This window comes from Sapajus apella, unplaced genomic scaffold, assembly GCF_009761245.1.
Source record: "Sapajus apella isolate SASKATOON/1434 unplaced genomic scaffold, GSC_monkey_1.0 scaffold30, whole genome shotgun sequence".
NCBI lineage: Eukaryota > Metazoa > Chordata > Mammalia > Primates > Cebidae > Sapajus > Sapajus apella.
This window is the reverse complement of record NW_022436970.1, coordinates 9,795,698-9,803,154: the sequence shown is the minus strand read 5'-3', so window position 1 is coordinate 9,803,154 and position 7,457 is coordinate 9,795,698.

Sequence of the window (7,457 nt, the reverse complement as noted above, 5' to 3'; positions counted from 1 at the left end):
GCAAATGTATAGTTTGGGCCATTATTAGATGCAATGTATTCAGGAAGCCAGAGAAAGAAACAAACACGGTTTTGCAGAGGCTGAAGAGTGTTGCCCGAGTCAGTGGAACACATGGGGATGGCTAGTCCAAATACGGAGAACGCATCAACTGCAGTTAGAATCCAGTAGAATCCTCTGGATGGGATGAGGGGCTTAATGTGATCAACCTGCAAAGGACATCCTGGCCTGTTGACAAGAAGGATCTGTCCCTGAGCAGAAAGTTTAGCTTTGGTCAGGGTCCAGCAGGTGGATTCTCTTTAACGTTGTGCTGGCATCTTTTGAAGGTAATAGTCCATACGTGCAGATCCAGACTAGGATGGCATCTCGATTCCCAGGGCCCTTCCTCTCATGGATCCAGGAGGCAATGAGTTGAATATCGGTTATCTCTGGGGCAGATGATAAATCATTCTCCATGTTTAGTTGACATGCACAGTCTGCTCATTGCCTTGGTTGGCTCATTGCCTTTGTCAGCATAGGGAGCTCTCTGGTGAGCACCCACAAGGATAACAAAGAGCTTATTAGGAGTAGAATTGAATTTTATCCAAATGTCTCATCCCAAGAGAGGGATGTGTTTTATATGTCAGCACAAGTTTTGCCAGTAGCCCAATCAAATGTTCAGACCATTAGCTACAGTCCGTGAGTCAGTGAAAATATAGCAGGGCTCCTTTGTTGAGGGAGCCTGAGTAGCCAAGCATACTTTATAAAGCTTTGCACATTTATGCTGAGCTTGTCAAGGGATAGAGCTAGCTCAGGTTGGATGACAGCTGCATCTCATTCCAGCCTAGTAAATGTTCATCAGGAGACGCCATCAGTGAACCAGGCTCATGTGTGGCCCAGAAGGTCCTTGTATCTGAGTTCTCATTGGGCAAATGAAGGCAGTGGCTCACTGGACGATATGCCTGGGACAGGGAGGTCACTCCTGAGTCCTTCCCATGGAGTTGAAGGCCCCAGGCGGGCTGCGTTTTACCTGCTTCTTAATAAAACATTTTCATTCACTACGGAATACTCCTGAGCCACCCCCACCTAGAGATTCCTCTGCTCACTCAAAACATGATTGGAATCTGGGTCATGAACTCATGAATATCTACCTAGGACCAACAACAGAACAATAATTGTTTCTCAAATTGTATGTGGCTTTCTGCTGACTCCAGGATCTTATAAGTTGAAAACCCAGCAAGTGTCTGATGTATCTTTGTACTATAAGCGACAATAAAGGAACTGAAATGTTGTTGAGACCTGTAAGTCAACTGGCAAATGTGGATCCATGGAGTCCAGGGGAAGGGTGCTTGGATGGCCTGTTGAATGGACCGCATTCAAACATAGCAGCCTTTTCTAGTAACCTCTTAGGTGGGTCCTATCAAAATCCCTACAAGGGGAATGTGGCAGTAACAGTAGATGAATAGGCCCACAAATCACTAGGCATCCTTTTTATTTCCTGGGGCAGAGACAGCCCAAATCTTGGCAGCCATCTCTAAATGAGATGGCATGCCACTTGCCTAGATTACAACCAGGGATTTCACTTGGGCTCCCTGTCTGTTAATGGTGCAGTCAGGTTGTTGCTTAAGAGCCATCAGTCCTCAAGCACCCAGTCCTTATTTGGCAATGTCTTTGTCTGGGTCCACCAGGAGGATGTCATCAATAGAGTGCAGGGTTAGTGCTTCCTCCAGGCATGCAACTCTCCCCAGAGCATGACCTATTCATTGATGGCAGCTACTTGGGGAATTTAGGTCACTTTGTGGAAGGACTTTGAAGGTATATTGCAACCCATTCCGCAAGTTGATCCTGGACATCTCCGTGCAGGAGGATGCTGAAAAAGGCATTGACGATATCAACTGTTTCATACCAAGTTTCCTCCAGTAGCCTCTGTAAGAATCAAAATGTCAGGTACTGCCAATGCAAAGAGTGACACCACAGCCTTGAGCCACCTATAATAGACAGAGGGTCACCAGGTACCTGAGGCCATGTGCACAGGCCAGACACAGCTACTGTACGAGGGACAGTTTCTGAGGAACATTGCCTCAAGCTCAGCAATTGAAACCAGCCCAATTGTCCCATAGAACTAATATTTATGGTTTCTTTCAAATAAACATATAAATTAATCCTCCCAGCCCTAAAACTCAAGAAAATTACCATGATCTGAGTTCCTTTCTCAGTAAGCCAACCATTCGTCCTCCCAGATAGAATCAAGCAGCTGAAATCCACCAGGTCTCCACATAAGGACAATGAGACACCAGACGCCTCACCCATCATGATGGCCTAAGCAACCACCTGCTTCCTGTTGACCAGTTCCTCTTCCTTACCGCTCCCTAACTCCTGTTTTCCCATACGTGGTTACATTTCTTCCCCGCTATTTGAGACTGACCTCCCATCTCCTCAGCTGCAGCGTTCAATTAAAGCCTTCCTTTGTCTTTGCAGTACTCATTGTCTCAGTAATCGGTTTTCTGTGCAGTAGACAGAATGACCTAGGTGGAATCCCTGATTTTTTGGTGACACAATGACAGGAGTTATTTTTTTCCTACCTAAAGCAAGTGGGGGTACAATGGCCTAGGTGACTGTAGTTGGGTACATTCACAGCCTCTCCCACGTCCCACTAAGGTGACTCTAAGAGCAGCAATTTCCATCAGGAATTGAAGGTGAAGGCCACTGGGGGCACATATAGGCAATGCATCCACACCAAGAATACACGCAGTGTTAACGTAAAGGCTTCTAAGGGCCCAAAGGTCCCTTCCCAGAGACAGAGCAGGTGGTGGTGGTCTCAGACCCTAAACCAGAGAGCATTATCTGTTTCCCCTTCATCCTGGCACCAGGGATTGTGGGGATCAGAGCCACCAGTCCACAGATGTTCAAAATGCCTAAGAAGGACATTTTCTCCCACCTCCTCACTGAACTCTGACATTGGCTAGGGCTTCCAGTCATCCTTAGGGACAGAGGGTCCTCAGCCTAACCCCTAGTCTTGTTAATTTGGAAAAGCCTAGCTGTCTGGGGAGAGGACGGTGAGGCTCTTCAACTCACCTCCAGAGTCACTGGGAGGTGTGGCAACAAGCATAACGCTTGAATCAGTCATAGGGGCTAATACCATGCAGACCCTTGTGGGCTTCCTGCTGGGCACTCCATGGCCTGGTATCTTGGTAGGGAACCCTTCAATATCCTCTTTTGAGACCCCCTTTATTGAATGAATAATCAGGCTGAGAGAGCTCTTTGGGAATGCATTGCCTAGATCTTCCAGGAGAGGGCGCCTGATAGTCATCATTGTCACACTGCTTCTGCAATCATTGTTTTCTTGGTCCACCCCTTAGGGATTTGTTAAAATTGCTGGATTGTGTCTGGGACAGACTGAGCAGGCCTGATGAGGTTTACTTTGGCTTGATAACCAGCTATAGTGGCAGAAAAATCCCTGAAATCTGAGTCTGGTGAACAGTCTCATCCTCTGCTTCCCCCAACCCCTCATTGTAGACCCAGAGGAGCAGCAGGGTGACTTGCGGAGCTGCTATGGCCTCTGCGAGGGGGGTCAGACGTGTTTTTCAATGGCATGGGTCTTGTCACAGTGTACCAAACCTGCCAGATCTGTCGGAGCCCAAGTAGTACCCAGCTGAAGACCAATAATCGTCCTCGGAACCGAAAATTTTCTGTAAACAATGCATTAACATGCTGAGGGTCCTGTGGGGTCCACTGGCACCTCCCAGAGACCCGGTGACATGACTGGCAAGTGCCCTGCAGTACCTTCAGACTCTTACAGGTGAATCACTAGCACCTGTAGGAGCGCCCTAAAGGACTTTCAGGCTTTTTGTTTTTCCAAAAAGGCATTGTGCTTAACTGACCACTCTGCTCCTTCTTCAAACTGAGAGAGAAAGGGGGCACGCATGTACTTCCAGGCATTAAGGTGTTGAATTAGGACAACCAGCTCCTCTGAAAGTAACAGTCAAGACTTTACTGCTTATTGTGATAATGCAAGAAGAGGCTACACAGGACATGGTGCCATTATTTTTGCCATGGAACCGCACCAGGAAGGGTCAGATGACCAGCAACAGAGAATTGTCTCATTGCCTAGGAGTCCCAAATCCAAGATTCCTGCCATTTTGTGGACCCAGGGGCCAAGGAGAGGAACAGGGATGGGGGAAGGAGAGGAGAGGATGGGGGACGGAAGATCTAGAAGTGGGAAAGTACTGAGTGCTGAGTTTGAGTGCAAGAAAGGGTCTTCAAGTCTCCTGATAAGAAAGTCTCTTCAGAGGCTCCCAACAGTGTCTCAGTGAAGGCCTCTGCTCTGCTTATAAGGAGGGCTCTGAGTGGAGCTGTCTGAGCTCACAATGTAGCGATGCATAAAAGCATGGCCTGGCTCAGGTGCCTGAGTCCCTGACTGCAGCTCCCACCAGAAACTGCAATGCCTGGCTGTGCACCAAATCTGTGGGTGGGCAGCTTCCCCCGCCTCCCTCACACAGCCTGCCTTGTAGTTGCCTGTGGTCAGGCCTGTGGGATCACAATTGGGATTTTTGACCTAGAACTGGACCTCTCAACAGTAGTAAGACATATCAACACTCATGTCTCAACAACTTCTAAAACAAGCAGATACAACATCAATAATTATATAGAAGACCCAAACAACACTATCAACCAACTTCACGGAATTGACATTTACAGAACCCTATACCCCAAAACAGCAGAGTACACATTCTTTACAAGCGATACTGGAACATTTCCTGAGATAGACTGTATTTAGGGGCATAAAATTAATCTCAGTATTTTAAAAGAATACAAGTCATTAAAAATATATTATCTGACTATGGTGAGATTCAGTTAGAAGTCAATAACATAAAGATCTTTGGAAATCATCAAAATTGGAAACTAAAAATTACACTTTCAAATAATTCATGATTCAAAAAAAAAGAAATCAAAAGGAAAATCAGAATGTATTTTGAACTGAATAAAAAAATGCAAAGGCTATCAAAATTTCTTGATTTCTGAATCAATACTTAGGGAAAATTTTATGGTGGTAAAAACCTGTATTTAAAAACAAGAAAAGTGTTAAGTCAATGACCTCAGTTTTCATCTTAAAAAAAAAAACTTTTAAAAAAAACTCAAAAGGTGAAAATATTAAATGTAAAGTAATCAAGAAAGGAAATAATAAAGATTGGAAGAGAAATCATTGTTGCAGACAGAAAAACAATAGTGAAAATCAAAGAAAGCCAAAGCTGTTTCTGAGAAGGAGCAATAAAATTTATCAACATCTAGTCATACCAATCATAAAAGAAAAAAAAAAGGCACCGGCTACTAATATCAGGAATGAGAGAGCTGGTATCACTACAGGTTTCATAGCTATTAAAAGAAAAATTAGAAACTGTAAACCACTTTACACCACTAAATTTTATGACTAGAAAATGAACAAATTCCTTGTAAATCACCAGCTATCAAAGCTAACTCAAGAAGAAATATGTAATTTGAAAGGTCCACTATCTATTAATGAAATTAGTGTTGTAGTATAAAGCCACTCCAGTCTCAGATGGCTTCACTAAACATTAAAGGATGACATAATACCAATTATACAATATCTGTTCCAGAAAATTGCAAAGGTAGGTATGTTTCTCAGTTCATTCTTTGAGACCAGAATAATCTAAAACCAAAATGAGACAAAGCTATTACATAGTAAGAAGAGTACAAACTAATGTCTTTCATGAACAGAGATGAGCGATTTTAAAAATATTTTAACAAATTGCGTCCGATACTAGGCAAAATGTGAACTACATCACCAAGTAATGCAAAATTGTTTCAACATTCAAAAATTAATCCCAATATTAAAAAATATGATCACCTAAAAGATACAAAAAAAGCATTTGACAGAATCCAACATCTATTTCTGTTACAAACACAACAAACTAGGAATAAAAGAAACCCTCTTCAGCTGTTAACGGACACCTATGAAAAGCCTATAGCTAATATCACGTTTTGTGGTGGGAGCCTTCGTGCTTTCCTCTAAGATCAAGAACAGGACAAGGATGTCTGTTTTCACTACTTCTAATCAAGTCAGCACAATAAGGCACAGGAAAAAAAAAAAAGGTTATCTAAATGGGAAAGAAAGAAGAAAATTTGTCTTTATTAGCAGACATGGAACTAGAAACAGCTATTAGAACTAAGTTATTTTAGCAAGTTTGCAAGATACGAGACTGAGATACAAAAAAAGCAAACAAACAACAACCACAAAAAACCCTGTATTATATTTCTGTATACTAGGGACAAATAATCAGAAATTGAAATTAAAAATAAATACCATTTAAAATAGCACAAAATAGGATAACTTGGGGATAAATCTGACCAAAATTATGTCAGACTTGTATGCTAAAAACCACAAAAATGATGTTGAGATAAATTAATAAAAACCCCGAAAGTTGAGAAACATGTCTTGTTCATGGGTTGAAAGACTCAATCTGTCTACTCTCTCCAAACTGGTGTCTAGAGTTCACACAATTCTAATTAAAATTTGTACAAGTGAACAAGGAAATTATAAAATTCACAGGGAAAGATAGAGGACTGAAAACAAATAAAACAACTTTGAAAAATAAAGTTGGAAGACTTATGTCACTTAAGTGTGTTCAAAACTTATTGTTAAGCCACAGTAATTCAGACAATGTGGAATTGACATCAAGATAAACAGATCAATGGAAACTAACAGAATCCATAAATAGAGCCACAACTCCATGATCAACTGATTTTTGACAAAGGTGCAAAGGCAATTCAGTGAAAGATGACTAGCATTTTCCTCATATGCAAAACATGTACTCAAAATTGATCATAGGCCAAAAATGAAAATCAAATCCTGTAACACTTCTAGAAGAAACATGTGACCTCAGATTAGGCAAAGCATTCCTTCAATATGACAGCAAACGCATTAAGCATAAACAAAGAAACAAAATGATAAAATGGACTTCATCAAAATTAAGAACTTCTGCTTTTTAAAGGTACTGTTATAAAAATGAAAACTGAAGCCATGAGCTGGGAGAAAAATGTCTGCAAATCACATATATGATAAAAGATTTGGAAATCATAACATGAGATTTCTCAAAATACAGTTAGAAAACCAAAGGCCAGGTGCAGTGGCTCGTGCCTGTAATCCCAGCACTTTGGGAGGCTGAGGCAGGCAGATCACCTGAGGTCAGGAGTTCAAAACCAGCCTGGCCAACTTGGTGAAACCCTGTCTCTACTAAATACACAAAAATTAACTGGGTTTGGTGGCAGGTGCCTGTACTCCCAGCTATCTGGGAGGCTGAGGTATGAGAATTGCTTGAACCCAAGAGGCGGAGGTTGCAGTGAGCCAAAATTGTGCCGCTGCACTCCAGCCTGGGTGACAGAGGGAGACGCTGTCTCAAAAAAAAAAAAAAGAAAGGAAGGAAGGAAGGAAGGAAGGAAGGAAGGAAGGAAGGAAGGAAGGA